The sequence below is a fragment of the Echinops telfairi genome, unplaced genomic scaffold, assembly GCF_000313985.2.
Source record: "Echinops telfairi isolate 266 unplaced genomic scaffold, ASM31398v2 ScPeMD7_7458;HRSCAF=8496, whole genome shotgun sequence".
Classification (NCBI taxonomy): domain Eukaryota; kingdom Metazoa; phylum Chordata; class Mammalia; order Afrosoricida; family Tenrecidae; genus Echinops; species Echinops telfairi.
The window spans coordinates 36,420,228-36,442,671 of record NW_022111358.1 but is presented as its reverse complement, the minus strand read 5'-3'; the positions used below and the strand labels follow the sequence as shown (position 1 = coordinate 36,442,671).

Genomic DNA, 22,444 nt, shown 5'->3' with positions numbered 1-22,444 from the left:
CCCCTTTAACCACCCCCCCCTCCGTCTTCAGAATTTGTGCCAGTGCAGTGTCTCCACCGGGCACGATGGAAACTTTGGCACACACAGATCCATTGCGTTAATTCCTCGCCCCTTGTTTTGGTTTGCTGTTTGGAATGAAAGAAGCCTCTTGTTTTCGCAAACCCCTTTGCATTTCCAATGTGGCGCTTTGCGATTTTTGTGTGATCTAGCTGCTCCTTGAAAGGGCTGAAGGATGGCAATCGATTGTGGAGTGGGTGGGGGACACACACAACACAGACACAACTTGCTTCCCTTCACACCTCTGGCTTTGTGGTTTAAAATTGTGTTAAAGGAAATGGATGAGTTGGGGCAGCCTTATCTGGCCCTGAGTGGGTTTGTTTTCATTCCCTGGGTGTTAATGGGCTCGTGCAACAGTTGCTGGTAAATGGCCCAGTGCAAAGCAAAGAGGAAAACCAAACCGATTTCGAGAATTCCTTCCATTCAATCATTTTGGCCAAATCCCAAATACAAGCAAAACAAACCCCCCCACCTCAGGAACAGGCATCGAAATTCATTTGATGGTGATTGGTTTGCTGGGGAAAGGCAGTTTCTGGTCACCTGTTGCAGAAGATGGATAGTCGACCATCCAGGCATAATTGGATGATGAAGATGACCCCTTGGGCCAACTTCTCAATCCGAGAGCAGAAATAAATACTTGGGTGGCGGTGGGGTGTGTTTCACTACAAGAGGACTTTTTCATTTCACTGTTTCTGAGGCCAAGAGTTTGCCCTGGATCAGTAATGAACTTCTCCATGGCGGCTCCTCGCCTGTTTTCCCAAAGTTTCTCTAGGTTGGTGCTGAAATGCATGTTGTTAAAAATCCAAACCCAAACACAACAAATTGCTGCTTTGTATTAAACATGTCGTTGCAGCTTACTACTGAAAGAAAAAAACAACAACCCAGTGTTATAACTGGTAGCAAAAACTTAATGAGACTTTTCCTCAATATTGTTGCCCATCTGGATTAACAAGATTAGAATCTGGTTTTAAGAACATTTTCTAAGCAAAAGAAAGACAGGGTGATAGAAAAGTAAGGTGTGGCATTTGCTTTTAACAGAAGGAGCTAGTAGATGTGGTTGAATCTCAGTGCTTCCAGTGTCGTAAGCACTAAGTACTTGGAGCAATGGTACCACTGCCATGGAGTTGATTCTGACTCATAGCGACCCCCTGGCAGCAATGGCACTTCTACGAGGAAGCCCATTTTGGTTTTCCTAACATCCTGTGCACAGGGTCATTTCTTTTGCCTCCCTTTGTTGGGGCAGAAGACAGGCAGGCAAGTGAAGGTAATGAATTAAGTTGTTAAGGGTTTCTTATGTAGAAGGAACAGCATGAAAGTGCTTGAAAGAAGCTAGCTTGATTTTGGTATAACTTTTGTAGTAATTTTTCTTTTTTAAACTTTTTAGAAGTCATTAGCTATTGGGCCACTTTCCACCAGAGCCTAGAATTGACTGAAGCAAAGAAGCTGCTCCCCACTATGGGCAGAAGTTTTTCAGGTTAGGCAGGAGCTAAGGCAGTTTAGCTAATTTTCTCTCCTGTTTGAAGGCCTAACAAATAATAGTTTGGATTGATGCATGGGCTGCATTAAGAAAATTGGTGCTCAAGTTTCTTTTAAAACCAACAAATTAACTTAATTGTGTATTTATGAGACAGCCATGACATTTTGTTTTGTTTTTCCTTCGGCCATTCATAGTCTACCTTGTGTGTTTTTCCCTTTTCTCTTTATAAAATTACTGACACCTTGCTCCCTGAACTCACTAGTGTTGCAGGTAGCAGGTGCTAGTCAGAGACTGGTTGGATAAGTGACAACTCTGACACTGCCATCAAATGATGCCGACTCACAGTGACCCTCTAGGACAGGGTAGAACTGCCCCTGCGGGTTTCCAAGACTAGCTCCTTACTGGAGCAGAAAGCCTGGTCTTTCTCCCAAGTGTCAGCTAGTAGGTGAGAATTTAGAACAGAAGAGAATTTGATAATTCTTTTTTTTTTTCTTTTTGTTAGCATTTGATAATTCTTTTGTGGATATCATAACGCCTCGATATTTTGATTTTAGTTGGCTGAAAATTGGCCTTGCTGTTGTCCATTGGACCAGGCAGTGCTGTAGAGAGCAGGGTTTACTGAGTTTTGAACTGCTGTCAGGCACTTTCTTCCCTGGAAGTGGTGTCAGCTTCTTGGTGGTTTGCTTTTTGAAACACATTACTTCTCAGTGTTATGGTCAATGAAGGGCAGTGTGTGTTCTGAACACTTAGAAAGCACCTCCTGGCCTAGCAGGAGTTCATGAGGTTAAGAACTAGTTTCATTGGTTTTCCTGTCTGTACTTTGCAGGAGGAAGGCTGTTGGGTGCACACAACACGTGTACGTGCTTGTGCTTTGGAAAGATAAAAGTTCTAGGACATGTATTTAAACCATTGAATTGTATGGTGCGTGAATTAGATGCCAATAAAACTGTTCTTTTTAAAAAAAAGTTAGAGCACTAGTGTCAGATACCCCGAGAACACGTGAAGCAATGTGGTTGGGGAGTTGAATCGGAGTGCTCTCAAAGAACATCCTGTGTTGGTAATTTAGAACAGTGTGATCAATTTTTGTAAACTAGAGTGTAGCCTGACCTGTTGCTTGAGGGGATTCCAGTTCCTGGCTACTGCCACACGCTTCAGAATAGAGCTCCGCTCCTCAGAGGTGTCAATGGCTGTACTTTGATAGTGGGGGCGGAGTCACTACTTACAGACGTTGGGCTGCTAACTTCAAGGTCAGCAGTTCCAAACCACCAGTCCACTCCTTGGGAGAAAGACAAGGCTTTCTATTCCTATAGATTTGCAGTCTCGGAAACCCACAGTAGCAGTTTTACCCTTTACCCTGACCTATAGGGTTACTGTGAGTCGGAATTGACTCGATGGCTGGCAGTGAGTTTTTTGGCTTGGTGCTTTTTTTTTTAGTTTATTGGGGGCTCTTACATCTCTTATCACAATCCATACACTCCTCCTAGCATCAAGCGCATTTGCACGTGTGCCGCCATCATCATTTTCAAAGCATTCTCTTCCTGCTTGAGTGCCTGATATATCAGCTCCCCATTTCTTCCCCCTCCCTCCCCTGCCAGCCCTCCCTCACGAACTCTTGATAAGTTATACATTATTTTTCCCATATCTTACATTGTCCTCCATTGCCCCTCACTCACTTTTCCATTATTCGTCCCCCTGGGAGGGGGTTCTAGATTGATCCTGGTGATTGGTTCCCCCTTTCTCTCTGCACCCTCCCGGAATACTCCTGGTATCTCTATTCTCCTTGTTGGCCCTGAGGGGTTTATCTATCCTGGATTCCCTGTGTTGCGGGCTCTTATCTGTAGCAGTGTGCATGTTCTGGTCTAATCCGATTTGCAAGATAGAATTGAGGTCATGATAGTGGGGGGAAGGAAGAACTAGAGGAAAGTTGTGTTTCACCCATGCTATACTGCACCCTGACTGGCTCGTCTCTTCCCTGTGACCCCTCTGTGAGGGGATGTCCAGTTGTCTACAGATGGGCATTGGGTCTCCACTCCATGCCCCTCCCCCCCTATTCACATTAGGTATGGTTTTATTCTGGGTCTTAGATACCTGATCCCATTGACATCTCATGATCACACAGGTTGGTGTGCTTCCATGTGGGCTTATTTACTTCCCTGCTAAATGGGCCACTTGTTTATCTTAAAGCCTTTAAGACCCCAGATGCTATATCTTTTGATAGCTAGGCACCATCAGCTTTCTTCACCACATATGCTTATGCACCAATTTTGTCTTTAGCAATTGTGTCGGGAAGGTGAGCATCACAAGAGTGCTGGATTGTTAGAACAAAGTGTTCTTGTGTTAAGGGAGTACTTGAGTTAAGGCCCAATGTCCATCTGCAACCTTAATTCTTAGCATATAGATATGAGTACATAGTTCTGTTCCCTTTTAATTATATATATATTTACATATGTACATACCTGTATTTAGGCCTCTATAAATGTCCTTTGCCTCCTGGTTCTTTCCTCTATTTCCTTTTTACTTCCCTCTTGTCCCGCCATCATGTTCTGCCTTCATTCTGGTTTAGTAATTCCTCGCTGCTACATTGCCCTTGATCAAGCCCCACTAGGCATCCTACGACCTCCCGTTGATTTTAGTTCATTTGTTGTTCCCTTGTCCATGAGTTGGTCCCCCCCCCCACTTTTTTTCTCCTACTTCCCCTTCTACTGTATCCACCCGGAACCATTGGTCCCATTCTTTTCATCTCCGAATTATTTATCCCATCTATCTAATCTAGATAGACATACATACAGTAATTAAGTGCAAAAAACAGGCAATTGGCTTTGGTACTTTTATTGGAATTAGATTATAAGGCTGCAGGGCACATTCAAACCAGCAACCTTCCAGTTAGTGTCTGAGAGCAACCTATTTGAGCTGCTCAGTCTCTATAAGAAATAAACAAATTAAAAAAAAAACCAAATAAACAAATACTTCTATTCAGTTCCGTGTAGGTAATATAACTTGATGCAAAGATACTAGTTGCCATTAGTAGTTTAATCGTAAGTCCTTGATTTAAAAATAGTTATTCATTGGAGAGGAAATGTTTTCCTTTTGTGGAGAGAAATTCTAAACAGTCTAAAGTACTCATAACAAATATTGTTGTCGGGATGACAGCATATTAATAAAAAATTGAAATAACCTAGTTTTGTTAGAGTTAGCAGCATTTGGCTAAGTAAAGCTTTTCTTTATTTTATATGTCAGCCTATAGGCTTTATGACATACTTTGGCAACACATTGAGGAGGACTGTATGAAAAACAGGCATTTGATAAAGTTCTGGTAGCATTTTGATGATTAAGAAAAAGCCTGTTTTTTTAGCATTTGATGATTAAGAAAAACAATTAAATTATTAACATCGAATGATTCTTGCATTGAACTTTTGTGGAACTTCTGAGGATACTTTGAAAATTGGACTCCCAACTTCAGAAAAAAGTACCCTGGTGGCATAGTGGGTTATGTGCTGGGCTGCTGACCACAAAGTCAGTAGTTCAAAACTACCAGCTGCTGCGAGGGAGAAAGACAAGCCCTTCTAACTCCTGTACAGGATTACAGCCTCAGAAAGCCACAGGGGCAGTTCTGTTCTGCGCCAGAGGGTCATCGCTGTGAGTTGGAATCACTTTGATGGCAGGGATCAGAAACATTGGTATTACCTTGGGAGAGTAGGTGATTGATGTATTTCTGATGCAAGCCCTGGTGGTGTGGCCAGGTAAACATTGGGCTGCTAACTGCAAGGTTGGTGGTTCAAACTTACCAGCCACTCCTTGGGAGAAAGTTGAGGCCATCTACTCCTGTAAAGGTTTAGAGCCTCAGAAATTCGATATAGTTGTCTCTATGAATCTGACTCCTTGGCAGTGGCTTTGGTTTTGATTTGGATGCAAACCATGGTGGCTTTAATGACCTCAGCTGCATGTGAAAGCTGGACGCGAAGAAGAATTGATGTTGAATGTTGATGCTGGCTAAGGATGTTGAATATACCATCGTCTGCCAAAAGAACTAACACATCTGGGTTGGAAGCAGTATAGTCAGGAGGGAGGATAGGGAAATTTTACCCTAAATACTTTGGACAGGTTCTCAGGAAGGACCAGTCCCTGGAGAAGGACATCATGCTTGGTGAAGCAGAAGGCCAGGGAATAAGAGGAAGACCTCCGTGAGATGGGTTGACATAGCAATGGTTGGGCAGGTGGGGCCGACCCAGCTGTGGCTTGTTCTGTTGTTAAAAGGGTCAGACTCAAGGGCAACCCCAAGGATTATGACTGTGGAGACCCCTGGCAGAGAAGTCATGAATGAATGACCTTGGGCAGATTGGCCTAAAACAGCATTTGTTATTGATTTGGCTATGTTTATTTCAAGAGCATCAAGCACGTATCTTTTCAGTGTATGTGTAATTCCTGATCCATGCGAATGAGGTGCAGAAAATGCAGTGGCGATTTGAAGGAGGAGGGGGAGAGCCACCCCCGTTAAAGGGGCTGGTGTGGGCAGATGCTTCCTGGACGGGGTTGTCCACAGCAAGGATGGAGAGGGTGGAACAGTAGGAGCTAACACACTGGTAGTGACGAGTGAGCAGTCACAGGTAACAAGGTTGTCAAGAGTCCAGGTATATGAGTAGGAAAGAAATTGTAAAGGTCCCCTGTGATTTGGGTTGAGCAATTATAGCAATTGTACTGGCCCCCTCCCCCACCATATCTGTTGGATGAAGATTGAGCTAGATGAGTGTTACTGAATTATTTTTTTATTTCCAGAACACCCAAAGGATATGAAGTATCTCCATCAGCACGAGTATCCAACCAAATCATCCCCCCCTTCACCCCGAGATAGTGTTAATCCACAGGTGCATTGTGTTCCAGAAATTGAGTCAATTGTTGGAGGAGGTGCTTTCTGAAATCCTCTCTCCGAAACCCGTGTGGGCGTTGGGGATCTCAGAACAGTGGGCTATGACCGCGACCATGTTTTCAGTAATCGGCAGGGAAGTCAAGACTGCAAAGGAAGTTCATGAGACCCAGAGGGGTTAAACCTGAGCGTTGAAAAAGACAATGGGGCCCCAGAGAGGTTGGGCACATGATTTGTGAGCAGGAAAGAGGGAGCAGGACTAGTCGTGTGGCCAGTGCCTGCTCTTCTGCTCCTCTGTGCCCACCGTGGGAACAGCTGGGAATATGTGTCCTGGGACCAGAGGCCCTCTTCCCTCCTTCCTCAAGATCCTTGTCCTCTCTGGGACTGTAGATCTTCAGGGAGGCAGATAGGAACAGATCCTTGCCAAATACAGGAACATGGTATCTGCTGGGATTTATTCCTCTGTGTTCCCTGGATCTGACTCACAGTGAGTCCTTGCCCCCTCCCTCCTTTTGCCACCACCATGATCAGACTGTTGGAATCCACAGGGTTTTCTTGACTGCCTTTTCATAGGTAATGTGCCTTTTTCTCCTAGTCTGCCTTAGTCTGGAAGCTCTGCCGATCTGTCCAGCGTCCTAGTAACATGCCAGCCTCCCCTGACAGATGGTTGAGTCTGAGGTGCGTTGGCCGGGGATCAGACCCAGATCTGCACAGAAGGCGAGAATCCACCACTCCCCTCCCCCCATGCCCTTATCCTTCTTGGTGTTAGTTACCTCTGACTGGATTTCAGCCCATGACTCAAATCCCCTTTCCCTGCAGTTCGCCTGGAGTTCTGTTGCTCACCTGGTCACTCTTCTCTCGGCAGGCCCGCTCAAAGCAGGCACAGCCTCAGTGCCATTGTCTATCCCTGAGTCACACTGATTCTCATTATTTTCATTTTTTTCCCCAGGCTGAGTTCTTTAAAAAAACAAACAAACAAGATAAGCCTCAGGAAGCTGGCAATTTCTTAACCAAAACCCAAACCAAACATAACATTATGCATGCATAATATACTTTAAAAGACTGAAAGGGACGTCACAAAAATTAGAATGGGCAAAAAATGACGTGATTACATTATCTTCATTATTTTGTCCAAAAAACTGCTGGTACACCACACACCACTGGCTGGTGAGTCAATTCTGACCCGTAGCAATCCTGTAGGACCGTAGAAGTGCTCCCTAGAATTTCTGAGTCTGCAGGTTTTGATGGGAGGAGATAGCCTCTTTCTCCCACAGAGTGGCTGGTGGAGTAGAACTGTTGACCTTATTATTAGTAGCTCAACTCGTAACCTACTACGTGGGTTAATCTACAGGTGTATCTCTTAATTTACTTATATATATTTTAAATGTGTTCTAGATACTGTTATATTCAGATATCACTAATGTGATTGCTGAGTGATTAAAACAAAACAAACCCCAAAACAGTAAAATCCACTGCTGTGAAATCAGTTCTGATTTATAGTGACCCTATCTATAGAAGACAGAGAGCCCTGGTGGCATAGTGGTTACTTGTTGAGCTGCTAACTTCGAAGTCAGCAGTTTGAAACTACCAGCTACTCCGAGGGTGTAAGATGAGGCTTTCTGCTCCCGTGAAGAGTTAGTCTCAGGAACCCACTACCTGCAGGGTCACTGAGTTGGACACAATGTCAGTGAATTAGGTTTGGGTTATATAAAACAGAGTAGCATTGTTCCTTAGAGTTCCAGGACTGTAAATCTCTATGGGAGCAGTTGGCCTCCTCTTTCTCCCACAGAGCTATTGGTGGTTTTTGAACTGCTGACCTTGGGGTTAGCACTCCAGCACTGTTAGCTGTGCTCCAGCACTGCCAAGGCTCCTGATCATAACAACAATAGCTGGCATACACTGGGACAGCTAAAGTGCCCTGGTGGTGAGCTAAGCATTGTCCTGATAACCTGAAGGTTCAAGCCACTAGCCGCTCTCCATAAAGATGGACCATATCAAAACTCTCAGGAGCACTTCTTCTCTGCCCTGTTTGGGGTCACTATGAGTCAGAATGGACTTGTATCCAAGGCTTTGGGTTTTGGACAACTAAACTGCTGAATGTTCCAGCTATAGTAAAATTTCAAATTTTCATAATTGATCTATTGAGATAAAATTCACAACAAAAATTTAGCTCTTTAAACGATGCAATTTAATGGTTTTTAGTGTACTCTCAGAATTGTGCAAACATCACCATCGAATTCCAGAACATTCCATCACATCAGAAACCTCCTACACTATTCGTCTCTCCCCATCAATCTCATCCCATCTGATGGAGTTGCCTCTTCTGGATATTTAATCTGCATCGAGTCCTAGAATAAATGGCTTCTTTCCCTTTTGTGCAATGTTTCCAAGATATGCCAGTATTAGATTCAAGTAATGGTCCATTGTGTGGATATTGCTCATTAGCTGATGGACATATGGGTTCCTTTTTGGCTCTTGTGAATAAGGCTGTGACCATTCAGGTGCACATTTTACCTGGGCCCATGTTCATGTCTTTATTTTTCTTGGGAGTGGAACTGCTAGGTCATTACAAATTCAATTGTAATAGATTCATTTGGACCTGACTTTTATTGATTGTACTTTTTTTTTTAATACTTTTACTGGTGCTCTTACATCTCTTATCACAATTCATTCATCCTGTGTGTCAAGCACAGTTGCACATAAGCCGCCATCATCATTTTCAAGGCATTTTCTTCCCACTTGAGCCCATGATATCAGCTCCCCATTTCTTCCCCCTTCCTTGCCTGCCCTCCCTCACAAACCCTTGATAAGTTATAGATTATTATTTCCATATCTTATATTGTCCTCTGTTGCCCCTCACCTGGGAGGGGGTTCTGGATTGATTCTTGTGATCCATTCCCTCACCCCCTCCCCTAATCCTTTTATTGTACTTAAGCAGAGTTCTCTGAGGGACAAAAGAGATCTGGGTGTAAGTCTCCCAAGGGGACCAAGTGATTTTCAGATTGCGTTATCTCAGCTTGGAGAACGTATTCCAGAATCCAGATGCCACCAGTAATTTGCCAGATAATGGTCTTGCCATCACCCTCGGTTCCCATACTGACAGTGTGAGGGCATGAGGCAAACATCAGAGGTGCCCGAGTGTGTCACCTCACCACAGAATGGTCAGCTGTCAATGATGTAAGAGAACTTGAGGATTCTAGATGAATCTTTTATGAATGTCAAGATTCTAGAGGGGTGGTATGTCGCAAGGAAGTTTATGGAGTGTAGAATTTGGAATTAGGCTTCATGGGCTTGAAATGGTTCTGCCAGTGGGCAGTTTGCTCAACTCTGCGCCTCACTTTCCTCATTTGTAAAATGGACTTTCGTGGTACTTAATTCAAGGTGCTGTGGGGTGAGCGTTAATAGGGCTAACATGCCTAGAACAGTACCTGGCTCATGGTGCGGGCTCAGTTCGTGTTAGCTGTTCTTACCTGTTATAATCGAATATGTGGCAGCATTTTTTCCTGATCTGAAGATGGTGATTCTCTGGCGATATGGTGGCCTTACTTAGAGTGTAGCATTTTCTTCTATCGAAAGTTGTTGACTAACTCACAGAGTGTAAACATATTTGAAAGATTGTTTTTCCCTTTCCAAAGAAAATATCAAACCTTTGACTTAGCCACTTAGAAAATTTAGTTCACCTACCATCAAATTTATTCCATAACTATAACAAATAATACATATCCTTCAGCTTAGAGAATGTATCCCAGTAGGGCAGCTGCCGCCAATAGTCTGTCATTTAGAGCAGAGCAAGCACTCGTGCTTCTAGCTTTCTGGCAATTTCCTCATGAAGAAAGAAAATGGAAATCATAATCTCATTCGCCAATGATAGCCTCCGGAAAGGTTGGATATTTATTTCTTTTTATTCCATTGGCTGCACGTTGCTGTTGACTAATTTTTAGAAAGATATACATGTTAAGTAGGCAGCTCGTTCTCTACAAACAGCCACGTGTTCCCCATCTCATTGTGTTTTTATCAAAACAATGTGCGTGTGCAGTGCCCTTGACTTGCTTCCCAGTGACCGTGTACCACACAAGACCCCGCCCGGTCCGGGGCCACCCTCACTATTGCTGTCATGCTCCAGCTGCTGTGTCAGTCGCTCTTGTTGAGGGTCTTCCTCTTTTTCTTAAAAATTTGAGCTTGGTTAAAATAAGTTAAGAGAACATTAACGATCAGAAAAGAGAGAGAGAATATTAATGGCTTAGTAGTGAGCAGAAAAAGCAGTTCCCTGCCCTTATCCCCAGGACTTTGCCTGAGGCAAGGTCTTTCAGCTCTGTTAGCTGTTTTTATTTTGTGTTGTCTTCTGTATTTGCGGCAGCATTTTGAAATCATAGCCGATGCTACTATTATTTATCTGTTTCGACGTGAATCTCTTGGCCTTGTTGGAGCAGATGCAGTTTGTCTTGTTCATTGCTGTCTAGTTCGGTTCGAGGCAGGGTGACTGCACGTGCAGTCGGCCTGCTCCTTGGGATTGAGCATGGCTGTGACCTTTTGGAAGCAGATTGCCAGGCCTTTCTTCAGAACCACCTCTGGGGGGTTGAACTGCGCAGCTCTGTTACAGTCCCCCACGCCCTCCCCTCTGCAGCCTTTGGCATCTCTGCTTCCACCCGAACGGCGCCAGTCTCTTGACTGTCACATTGGACTTACTCTCATAAGTACCGCGAACCGATTGTGCCACTGGAGCATTCAGTAACATTGGACTTATTCTTGCTACTTTCCCACGGTGGCCCGGCTTCTTGATGTATGTCTCTTCACTGGGGCACAGTCTTTGGTTCCTTCCTAAGAATGGGTGCATGAGGAGTAAACTTCGTGTATCATGATATGTCCGGGAATGCCCTTTTCAATCCTGGGACTTGACGAAGGGTTGGTTCCACTATAGCCCACTGCCATCCAGCCACTTTCGACTCATGGCGGTGCTGAGTCATAGCGGTGCTGAGACTGTCGGCCTTTACAAGAGCAAACAGCTTCATCTCTCCCCTGAGCAGCTACTGGGGGTTTTGAACGTCTGTCCTTAGGGTCTGCAGCCCGCAGCATCACCAGAACTCCATCGGGCCCGTACAGGATCCTACATTTTAAAATGATTTTCATCTAGAACAGGTCTTTCCAAAGTGGGTGATACCGCCCCGCTGGGGTGTGCTGGAACCATCCAGGAGGGACTGCGCAAGAGGATACTGATACCTTATCCTAGGGAGCCCTGGTGTGGTTAGTTTTGCTGCAGTCTGCATGGTCAGCAGTTCGGAACCACCAGCTCTTTGGGAGAAAGCCTGGGATTTCTACACCTGTAAACAGGTTGAGTCTCCAAAACCCACAGGGAGGTCGCCATGAGGTCCATATTCACTTGATGGGCAGTGAGTTTTATACTTTATCCTGGATAATGGATTAGAGTACAAACGTCTTTTTTTCTTCTTTTGTTTTTAAGAACAAAGGTTCTTAATTGCCCCAGGGGTGCTGAGTAATTCTTGCTGAAAAGGGGAGGAGAGGTCACATATGGTTGGGGAACCTCTGACTCCGGATGTGAGGGCTCCGTTTTGAGCATCTCCTCTTGCTGTTGAGAAGTCTGTTACCTGGCTGACAGCTGGCTTACTTCCCTCGTGTTTGATTTTTTCTTCTTCTTCCCCGTGTTAAGGTTGTTAGGCTCCCTTCATTGTTTGTAGTACCTTCGCCCTTGGTGTGTGGCTCTCCTTGCATCCATTGTGCCGGAAATTTGGTGGGCTCTTTAATCTGCAGACTCAACGGTGGTTTTCCTTTTCGTTTTTTTGTTTGTTTTTTTTTTTTAGTTTGGGGACATTTTCTTTTCTGTTTATTCCCTCCATCCCAATTTTTTTCGGTTTTCCTCTTCAACTCTTAGAAAGATGAAGCCTCTAGATCAGCGGTTCTCAATCTGTGGGTCGCGGCCTCTTTGGGGGAGGTCCAACGACCCTTTCATAGGGGTTGCGTGATTCATCACAGCAAAATGGCAGTGATGAAGTAGCAACAGAAATAATCTTATGGTGGGGGTCACCACTACATGAGGAACTGTACTAAAGGGTCACAGCGTTAGGGAGGTTGAGAATCATTGCTCTAGATGGATCTTCTTACGTCTTTTATTTCTTAAAAAGGATCCAACCCATCCGTAGAGGTACTACCTCTTGCCCCCGGGAGGACATTTCTTTCTTTTTATTTTTTTTAATTCATTTTATTAGGGGCTCATACAATTCTTATTACAATCCATACACACATCAATTGTGTAAAGTGCGTTTGTACATTCATTGCCCTCATCATTCTCAAAACATTTCCTTTCTACTTAAGCCCCCAGCATTAGGTCCTCATTTTTCCCCTCCCTCCCCGTTCTCCCCTCTCTCATGAGCCCTTGATAATTTATAAATTATTATTTTGTCATATCTTGCCCTGTCCGACGTCTCCCTTCACCCACTTTTCGGTTGTCCGTCCCCCAGGGAGGAGGTCACATATAGTTCCTTGTAACCAGTTCCCTCTTTCCAACCCACTCTCCCTCTACCCTCCCTGTTTTGCCACTCACACCACTGGTTCTGTAGGCCTCATCTGACCAGGATTCCCTGTATTTTCAGTTCCTATCTGTACCAGTGAACATCCTCTGGTCTAGCCAGACTTGCAAGGTCGAATTTGAGTCATGGTAGTGGGAGCGGGGAGGAAACATTTAGGAACTAGAAGAAAGTTGTATTTTTCATCGTTGTTACATCACACCCTGACTGGCTCATCTCCTCCCTGAGACCCCTCTGCAAGGGGATCTCCAGTGGCCTACTAATGGGCTTTGGGTCTCCACTCCACACTCCCCTCATCATTCACTATGGTAAGATTTGTTAGCTGGGCACCATCAGCTTTCTTTGCCACATTTGCTTATGCACTTATTTGTCTTCAGTGATCCCTTCGACACCTCGTGATCACACAGGCTGATATGTTCCATGTGGGCTTTGTTGCTTCTGAGCTAGGTGGCCGCTTGTTTGCCTTCAAGCTTTTAAGACCCCTGATGGTATATCTTTTGATAGCCGGGCACCATCAGCTTTCTTCACCACATTTGCTTATTCATCCGCTTTGTCTTCAGCGGTTGTGTCGGGAAGGTGAGCATCATAGAATTCCAGTTTAATAGAAGAAAGTATTCTTGCATTGAGGGAGTACTTGAGTGGAGGCCCAATAGAGGACATTTCTTACAGGTTTGAGTTGTCTTCTGTTTCTTCTTTGGTCCTGGGCTTCCCTTCTCTGCTTTGGTTCTCTCTTGCATGCTGGAGGCTTTGTGCAAAAGGCCCAGTGACCCCCAGCCTTGCCACAGTTGCTAGCGAGTCATGCAGTAGCACTTTGGGACTGGCCATGGTTTGTCAGCTCTTGGGTGTCACTGTCAGGGGCACCCTGGGTTCCATGGTTTGTTTTTGTGTATTTTTTGTTTGTTTTTTAATCTTCTGCTTGGGGTTCAGTTTTGGGGGTGGAGGGGGCCTTGTTTGAGGGAAGGTGAGCAGGCTCTTGCTGTATGAAAAGGTGCCCCTATCAGGAACTCTGAACCGGGTGGCCCAGGGGTCTGGATACCTCCAGATCCTGATGTCTTGTTCCTTCCCTGAGAAAGGCCTTAGACGCTGGCTCCTCTTTTGCCAAGTTAGGTGCCTCTCCTCCCACACTCCAAATTCCAAATACAAAGACCGCCCCTTACTGCCGGGTTTCCTTTCTTTTGGTGAGAGTGTGTTTTTATTTCTTTACCATCCATTTACCAAGTGTTGAGATATTAGCTCATGTTACCCTTTTGCCATTAAACCCGAATTGCAGTATTGATTCTCAGTGTGATGAAAGCATTTACAAAGAGAACGTTAACCGTCCAGAGACAAGGTACTGAGGTAAAAGCTGCAGAGATGCGAAGGTGGACAGGAAAAGGGTCTCCCTGCTCTTAAGGTTTTTGTCTGTTGTGAGAAGGAAAGCCACACCAGTGAAGTAGCTGTAACTCTGGGGAGCCTGAGCGTGACCAGTGCTGGGAGAGAGGCAAGGACGATGATGTTGGGAAGGGAAGTCACATTCTATGGGAAGAACGGGATCCACAACAGGCTGAGTTTTCGATGTTCCTTGAAAGTTAGGTTGGAAAAAAAGAAAGTTAGGTTGGCTCTCTTTCCCCAGGTGGATGTTGAGCAGGGAGATGAGAGAGGTTGGGAAAAGTGATGGGTAATAAATAGAAAAATATACACCCTGGGGTAGAGTGCTAGTGGTTTGAGTGTTAAGAATATGAAACATAGAGAAATGGTTCATATGTGTTGGTCCAATGTGAGTAATGGTAGTCTGAGGAATTTGTACTTGTTAGGCAGTGGGCAGCCATTCAGTGTTTATGAACTAGAACATATCATGATAAAGCCCCGTAAATTCTGTACCCAAATTAAGCAGGTCTTTATTTGCTTGCTAAATGTGCTATCATTTTGGAGAAATCTTGGTTCACATCTCTGGTCCTCGTTCCCCCAGAACAATTTTTTTAATGCACTTACTTTTTTTCACCTGCTTTCCAGTGGCTTCTTTTCTTTTCTTCTTGTTTTAAATCGTTTTATTGGGGGCTTATACAACTCTTATCACAATCCATACATACATCAATTGTGTAAAGCACATTTATACATTCATTGCCCTAAAATGTACTTATTCTTTAAAGATTTTATACACACTGCTTCTATAAGAATGGGCTTCCAAAAGTTCATGGAAGATCGGAATGAAAATTTCCTACAACCTTTTTGAAAGCCCCTCATATATATTATAAAGCAATTATCCCATAATACATATTCTTATATTATAAATACAAATAAATGCCAGCCAGTAGGGTATGAAAATTCCCATATTATCAACAATGTTTATTTTTAAAAACATCTTGACATTTGCATTGGCTGGTGAACTTGTACTTCGTAGACTACTAATGGAACTTAGCACTCTGCTGGCTGCTGATACCCTCTATTTGTGGTCACGGTCTTCCTTCCCATCCTTTGACTTCTTTCATGAATTAATGTGTGAGTGTCCTGTAGCACCTCCCCTTGAACATGCTCCAACTGCAGGCACGCATCAGCAACCACCCCCAACCTCATTTCCTTGCTCAGTGGAGAACAGTGCTACCCGCCAAAACGCCTCCAGCCTCAAGTGAGGAAGTCCTAAACCTCGCTCTATGCCTCATCTTCCACGTGTCAGCCTGTCCCTGGGTCTTTCCACATGCTGGCTTGTCACCAAGTCCTGTCTGACTTGCGTCTTAAATATCTTTCAACTCTGTTGCCCACCTCTGCTAAAGTTCCCTACCTCAAGCTCTCTTCATTGCTCATAGGACCTTTTGAAGGAACCTGCCTGTCTGCCTCTCCTCCATCCCTCCATTTAACCACTTATCCCTCCTCAGATCTTTTGGGGAGGCTGGTATGATCCAGGGGGACTGCAAAAGCAGATGCCTGTAATTTCTTCTGGAGTATGGGCTAAAGTACCCAAACATTTTGATTGGGGAGCACTGAATAATTTTTTTTTCCTGAAAAAGGGGGTGGTAGGCTGGGCAAGTTTGAGACCCTCTGATCCCTCTATCACACTGTTCTCTGCTGTAAGGCCAGGTTATACTCTGACCCTGCTCTACTCCTTAGTAAAACTCATCAGCGGAAACAATGGTTGTGTTCTTTCCTGGGGTATGTGGATGGCCCATGATTTGACTTTTGCTTCCCCAGTCAGGCTTATCTTCTGCTACTTTTATTTATTTGTTTCCGTAAAAACCAGACCAAACCTATTATGTACCTGCCAAGCCCCCGGGGGCTGAGTTGCTGCCCCCTGCCCTGCTGGCACTTCTTGTGTAGTAGGCAAGGCCGCTGTAGTGTTACCAGCTGAGTTGCTTTGAAAGGAGGCAAGGACTCGCAACCAGCAGGCATCAGAAAGCATTCCACTGAAGAGGAAGCAATGGGATGCCTAACAGAAGTGTCTGGGTAAGGGAGGGGACAACGAAGTCTAGGATCTGGTCTTGGGCTCAGCACTCCTAATAGGGTGGAGGGAAAACCAAGAAGGTTGGGTAGGAGGTTTTGTGGGTTTTTAAAAGACGTTCTTCTGGCTGTACATAGAGAATGAGTTGGAGCTGGGAAGAGTGGATGAAGGATTCCTGGTGGCACAAGAATTAAGCACTCAGCTGCTCTCTGAAAGGTTGGCGTGTGAACCGGCCTAGCAGCGTTGTGTGTGAAAGACTGGCTATCAGCCCCCCTAGGGACATTCTGGGGAAGCTCTGCTCGCTCCCATATGGTCCATGTGTGTTGGTTTCCACTCTCTGGCACACAAGTATGCATGAGTTAGTTAGGCTGTTGAAGTAAGCCACATGGCATCTTCTCTTAAGTGGGTGCCAGGGGGCATAGAGATAAAACATTTAAAAAATAACTTGGGGATTAGAATGATAGCCTTGGTGGTACATTGGTATGTTAGGGTTCTCTAGAGAAACAAAACCAGGACACTTATGATTTTATATATATTTATATAGATCAGCAGTTCTCAACCTGTGGGTCATGATCCCTGTGGGGGCCGAGCAACCCTTTCACAGGGGTTGCCCGATTCATGACCGTAATAAAATTACAATTATGAAGTAGCAACAAAAATAATCTTATGGTTGAGAAAAACAGACTTGGAAGGCAGTCTTTCATTATAAACTACAACATGAGGAACTGTATTAAAGGGTTGTGGCATTAGGAAGGTTGAGAACCACTGATACAGACAGATATACAACATACGGAATAAACAGCTAATTTGTCTACAGAACAGTACAAAATGGCTCAGTGCAACTCACTTCCGTGAGACAGCTAATACACCGGCAGTCCTTCAAGTCTCCCCTCCCCCCACTCTCATGACCCCTCGATAAATGATAAATTATTATTTCCTTATTTTACACCAACCGCTGTCTCCCTTCCCCCATGGTTTCTGTTGTTCGTCCCCCTGGATGATGGGGTGTGTGGTTATGTGTCATCATTTGAATCAGTTCCCCCTTCCCTCGCCCCACCTTCCCCTACCCCCTATATATATATTTCCTATATATCCCCCACATATGTACTTTTCAGGAGAACATTTATTACGTTTAAAACAGGAAAACTCAAGACAGACACATCGTGCAGATGAGGGAAACCATTAGCCTGAGGTCTTGAGGACATCCACGGGTTCACAGAGCTTTCCAGACTTCCAAAGACATGGTGTAGGGCAAAAGCAGGATTGCTGTCAAATCACGGTCCAGGGCCGTCAGGGTGTGACTCATGGCCGTAAGACTTTGGCACACCCCGACTTCCATTGAGGGCGCACTCGGGCGAGTCCGTCAGGCCTCTGTTGCTTCTCTGTGGACTGGTGAGGGCAGTGGGCGCCACCGTGATGCAAGGGGTATTTATTTCATGCGTGTTTCTTTTTTTGTCCTTTACCTTGAGCCATCTAAGATAGCATTTCCTGCTTAGCAGAGATGTTTGGGGGCCAGGCGTAGCGGCAGGAGGGCAGTTTATAATGAAAGACTGCCTTCCAACTCTGTTTTTCTCTGTATTCCCATTGGCCAGCAGTATTGTGCCCTGCTCATGATCTCTCTCAGTAAAGGCAGATCCCTCCTCCGCCACCGCCCTCTCCTTTTCATCTTCTTCTCCTTTAGGCTCACCTCCTGTTTCCTGCCTTCCACCAGATCACACCCGCTGTTATTTCTGTCCACTCGGCCTTGCAGAGTTGCCCCGTCTTCCTCTTCCTCCCCATCTAGTTGGTGATAGACACCACAAGACCGTGGTTGAATTGAATGTATGAATCGAAGGCCCCTGGATCCTTTCCACCCGCTCGGTCTGCGCTGTCCAATGTAGTAGCCACGAACCAAACGCGAGTTATTGAAGTTAAATTAAGTAAGATGAAGTAAAACGAAAACTTCTGTTGCTTAGTGGCACACCACAGGCTCAGGTGCACGCTAGCCTCATGTGGCTGACTGGTGGCACCTGTCTTGCCCAACACAGGTGAAGGGTGTTTGAGTTCTTTAGGCCGCTGGTCAGTTGGCTTCTGGCTGACCTGCGAGAATGGCCTGGTGTCGCTTTTCCTCCAGCCTTCCGCTTGCTCTGATGCCCGCACAGCCCTAGCAGTCTGGCCGTGGTTCTCCTCTATCGGCCCAGCATGATTATGTCACCTGCCTGGCGCTGAATTTCTCATGAGGTGGCTGCCCATGGCTTGTTCTTGGGAGTCAAGAAGCAGTCGGTTAGTAGTTTTAGAGCACTCTGCCATCGGCAGGATACAAGAGAGACATGTGTAGCACACAAGGAAAGAAGTCTTAAAAATGGAGAGACTTCGGCTGCTTTAGGTCAGTAGCTCCAAGAGTCCTTGTTACGGAAACTTGGAAGGTTGGTCTGTGAGCTGCTGCAGTGCCTGTCCTGGTATCTGGATTCTTATATAATAAAACTCTTCCTCAGGAGTTTCTGGTCAAGTTACTTAACTAATAGTTTCCAAAGGAAAGAAGCCTGTGTTTCTGCCTCTCTCTCTGTCTCCATCTCTCTTATCTGTTGAGGGGAATTCTTTTGCACTTAAGTGATATTTAATGGCAGCCCTGAGGTTTCTGGAGACAGGGGCGCACTGGTGGGTGTGTTCTGGAATCCCCACATTCAGGAGAAGGCATGGCCCAGTGACTGGCTCCGTGGGGGCCGTTTCTGTAAATTTTCCTGTCAGGGCTTCCTGCTTGACTTCAGTATGTTCACATTGCCTCCTTTGAGGTCTCTTTGTTTATAGTACACTCTATTTATAGAACTTAAAAAGTATTTAAGAAATGTATGAATCTGGGTGGAATTTCTCGACTTGCCCTTTTTTCCTTTCTAATGCTTGCAAAGTGTGCGTTGAGCTAGACTCTCTTGTGAGGAAATAGTCCAGCATTTCAAATAGCGAATCCATTTCCAGGCCCTGCTCTCCGTGCAAGATTCCCTTTTTGACAGAGCTGAATCGTTCCGCACTCCTGGAAGTCTTGCTCAGTAAATCACCCTTTTCTCCAATTTAGTCTCTCAAGATATTATGCAAATAAGAACAAAAATTAACTTCAGATAGGTATTTTTAAATTTTGGGCTTTGAATCATCCAGATGAACTCCTCAGATCCCAGATTCTTTATTTCCGAAGGTGGAAGTGGGCCTTCTTGCAGGTGTCTTGTTCTTAGCTGTCTCAGTGGTGTGAACGGTGTCAAGCAGCTGCAGTGGGGATTGTAGTGCTTACAAACCAAGTGTCGTCAAGATACGAAGCAGCCTGTGCTTTCCTCAGTACACAGCTGCCTTTTATTGCCGCTAATATTTATTTAGGAGCCCTGGTGGCGCTTGGGAAACACGTTGGGCAGCTAACCACAGGGTCAGCAGAGCTAAACCACCAGCCGCTGCTTGGGAGGGAGACGAGGCTTTCTGCTCCCAGAGAGAGTATAACGTCTCAGAAAGCCACAAGGGCAGCTCACCTTGTCGTAGAGGGTTGCTGTGAGTTGGAATCCAGATGGCAGTGAGTTTGAGTTTGGAATATCTATTTGCCTTAACAACATCGTGTTAAGGTGCCAGCCTTCTTTTGCTGTGACAGCCACTGCTGTGCTAAGAGTGCTCGAGTCGCCTGTGGGGGTCTCTGCAGCGTGGATTCTGTCGTGGGACTGTTGGCTGCACTGTGCATCATTTGAAAGGGCATGCTAGCTTACGTGTTCATCCCTTGTTTTATTTTATTTTTAATCATTTTACTGGGGGCTTGTACAACTCCTTTATCACCATCCATCCATCCATCCATCGTATGTCAAGCACATTTGTACATTTGTTACCCTCATCATTCTCACCTTGTTTTTTATTTTAAATGAAAACTCTTTTATTGTCAATTGGGTGAGATTTCCCGGTTTGTTTTTAAACCTCCCCTAAATGTATATAGGTTGGTTTCAAATAATTTTCTCCAGCATCCAGCCAAGTGTACTCAGGCCTTTAGCAGGTGTTTCCGGGTGATGATCACCCAAAATCCTTTGCTCTTTATTTTGTTGGTGAACGTACTCACTTGTTATCGTCACCTTAGTGAGCGTATGGGGCCAGGAGAGTGGGAGTTTAGACTCACTTTGAAGATGGTGACACACAGGACCAGGCAACTGGATCTGTGATTTTTATAAATAGGGAAGGTCTCCATGATCAGAGCCAATTCAGTGACACGGAAGCCCTGAAAACTCACCTGTGACAAACAGCCTGCGGTTTGTCAGGTGCCTGCTTTGAAAAGTTTTCCTGGCTCGAGAGAAAGCACCATGGCAGTCGAGTTCTTTAGCTTGACTTTGACCTTAGAAATGGCATTCCTTTGTGGGCTTCAGGCTGGGGCTGACCTTTTTCTTAAAGGACCAAATAAATAGTACATCTTTGCAGCTTTGTGGGACCAGGTGGTCTCTGGCGTAACTGCTTAGCTCTGCCACTGTAGCATAAAAGCAGCCATAGACAGTAGATTAAAAAATAATAAATGTAGCTTATTTGTAAATAACTATTTATAAAATGAGATAGCTACCATAATATAACCTGTTGTCCCCCTTTTATCTCTTGACAGCCATTAATCTGTGATTTGGATAATAGAGTTTGGAGGCCTTTGAATTTCTAAAATAACACTTGCAAAAGTTTACTAAGAACTTTAAACTTTATTTTTGTTGTTTCCTTTTGAGGAGGACAGAAGTATGGAAATTTAGAAATTTCAGAAGGTAGCGCTCTGGTCAGTCTCCTTTGATGACCATCTGTGCGTGAGTGTGTGTGTGCATGGTGAATCCAAGCCCGCTGTCGGAGAGTCATCTCTGACTCATAGCAACCCTGTAGGACAGAGCAGAACTGCCCCGTGGGTTTCCCCGATGGAAAGCCACCTCTTTCTCTGGAGCTTCTGGTGATTTCGCGCTGCTGACCCTGTGGTGAGCACCCCAACTCAGCACCCACTTTGCCACCAGCTCTCCATGTGGAGAAACATGCATCTTTTTACTCAATAGATACTACATAATTGGTTTGGTAAACTTCCTCATTTCCATCCTGAAATCTTATCCTGTCTTACTCCGTCCACAGTCCCTGCCATCCTGGAACTTCCAGCAGAGAGCTCATGTATTTAAACAATTAATTTGGGGTCTGGCCACTTGTTCTTTTTCCTCTAATGCTGTCTAATAGCTTATGTATTGATTCCATGGAGCTTTCTGGAAATAAAAGTTGTACTAGCTACAAACACGAGTTAGAATCAGAGGACAGTGGAGAGCTACAAACACATGAAGCCACACATCTGCGTTTCTTAAACTGTGTTACTTTCCTCTTTGTAAGTTACATTGCCTGCCGCCTCCAAAACATGTTACATGCTGGTTGTATCAGTCGGCTTTCCAGATTTAACAGGATTATGCTAAAATCAAGGAACCCTGGTGGTGCTGTGGGTTAGGCTTTAGGCTGCTACTCAAGGGTGGCTGAAAAATCCAGCTGTTTCACTTGAGAAAGATGAGGCTGTTTCTGTTAGGTTTACATTCTTGAAAACCCTGTAGAGCAGCGGTTCTCGCCCGATTCGTACAGCAGCAAACTTACAGTTAGGAAGTAGCAACGAAAATCAGACCCCGCAGCATGAGGAACTGTATCGAAGGGTTGTGACATTAGGAAGGATATGAGTTGGAATTGACTTGGTGGCTGTCGATTTGTTTTTTTCCTTCTTGCTAATACCCATCACTTGTCGGTTAGTTTGTTGTACTGTGGTAGCTTTCATGTCACTGTGGTGCTGAAAGCTGTATCCCTGGTATTTCAGATACTGGCAGGGTTACCCTAGACAGGTTTCGGCAGAGCCTCAAGATTTACACTTAGAAAAGGGACTAGGTGGCCCACTTCTGAGGGGATTAGCCCCTGAAAAATTTAAGATTAGCAGCAGAATATTGTCTGGCACAATGGAAGAAGATGTGCCTTGTGCTTCGTTGTCTGAACAGTTTCCCAGTCTTTGCTTTTAAGGAAGTCCAGTTGACCAGTGTTTTCTTTTATGGGTCATGCTTTTGGTGTGCCGGCTAAGAGCTCGGTGTTACCCAGACAGATTCTTTCTGTAAAGAGCCTGAGAACAG

The 22,444-nt window shown here is 44.9% G+C and overlaps 1 protein-coding gene across 1 annotated transcript in view; it reads left to right on the top strand.

Annotated features, from left to right (window-relative positions):
- The window catches only part of BPTF (bromodomain PHD finger transcription factor), a 136,743-nt gene that overhangs the window by 10,087 nt on the left and 104,212 nt on the right, over nt 1-22,444 (top strand). The window lies entirely within an intron of this gene.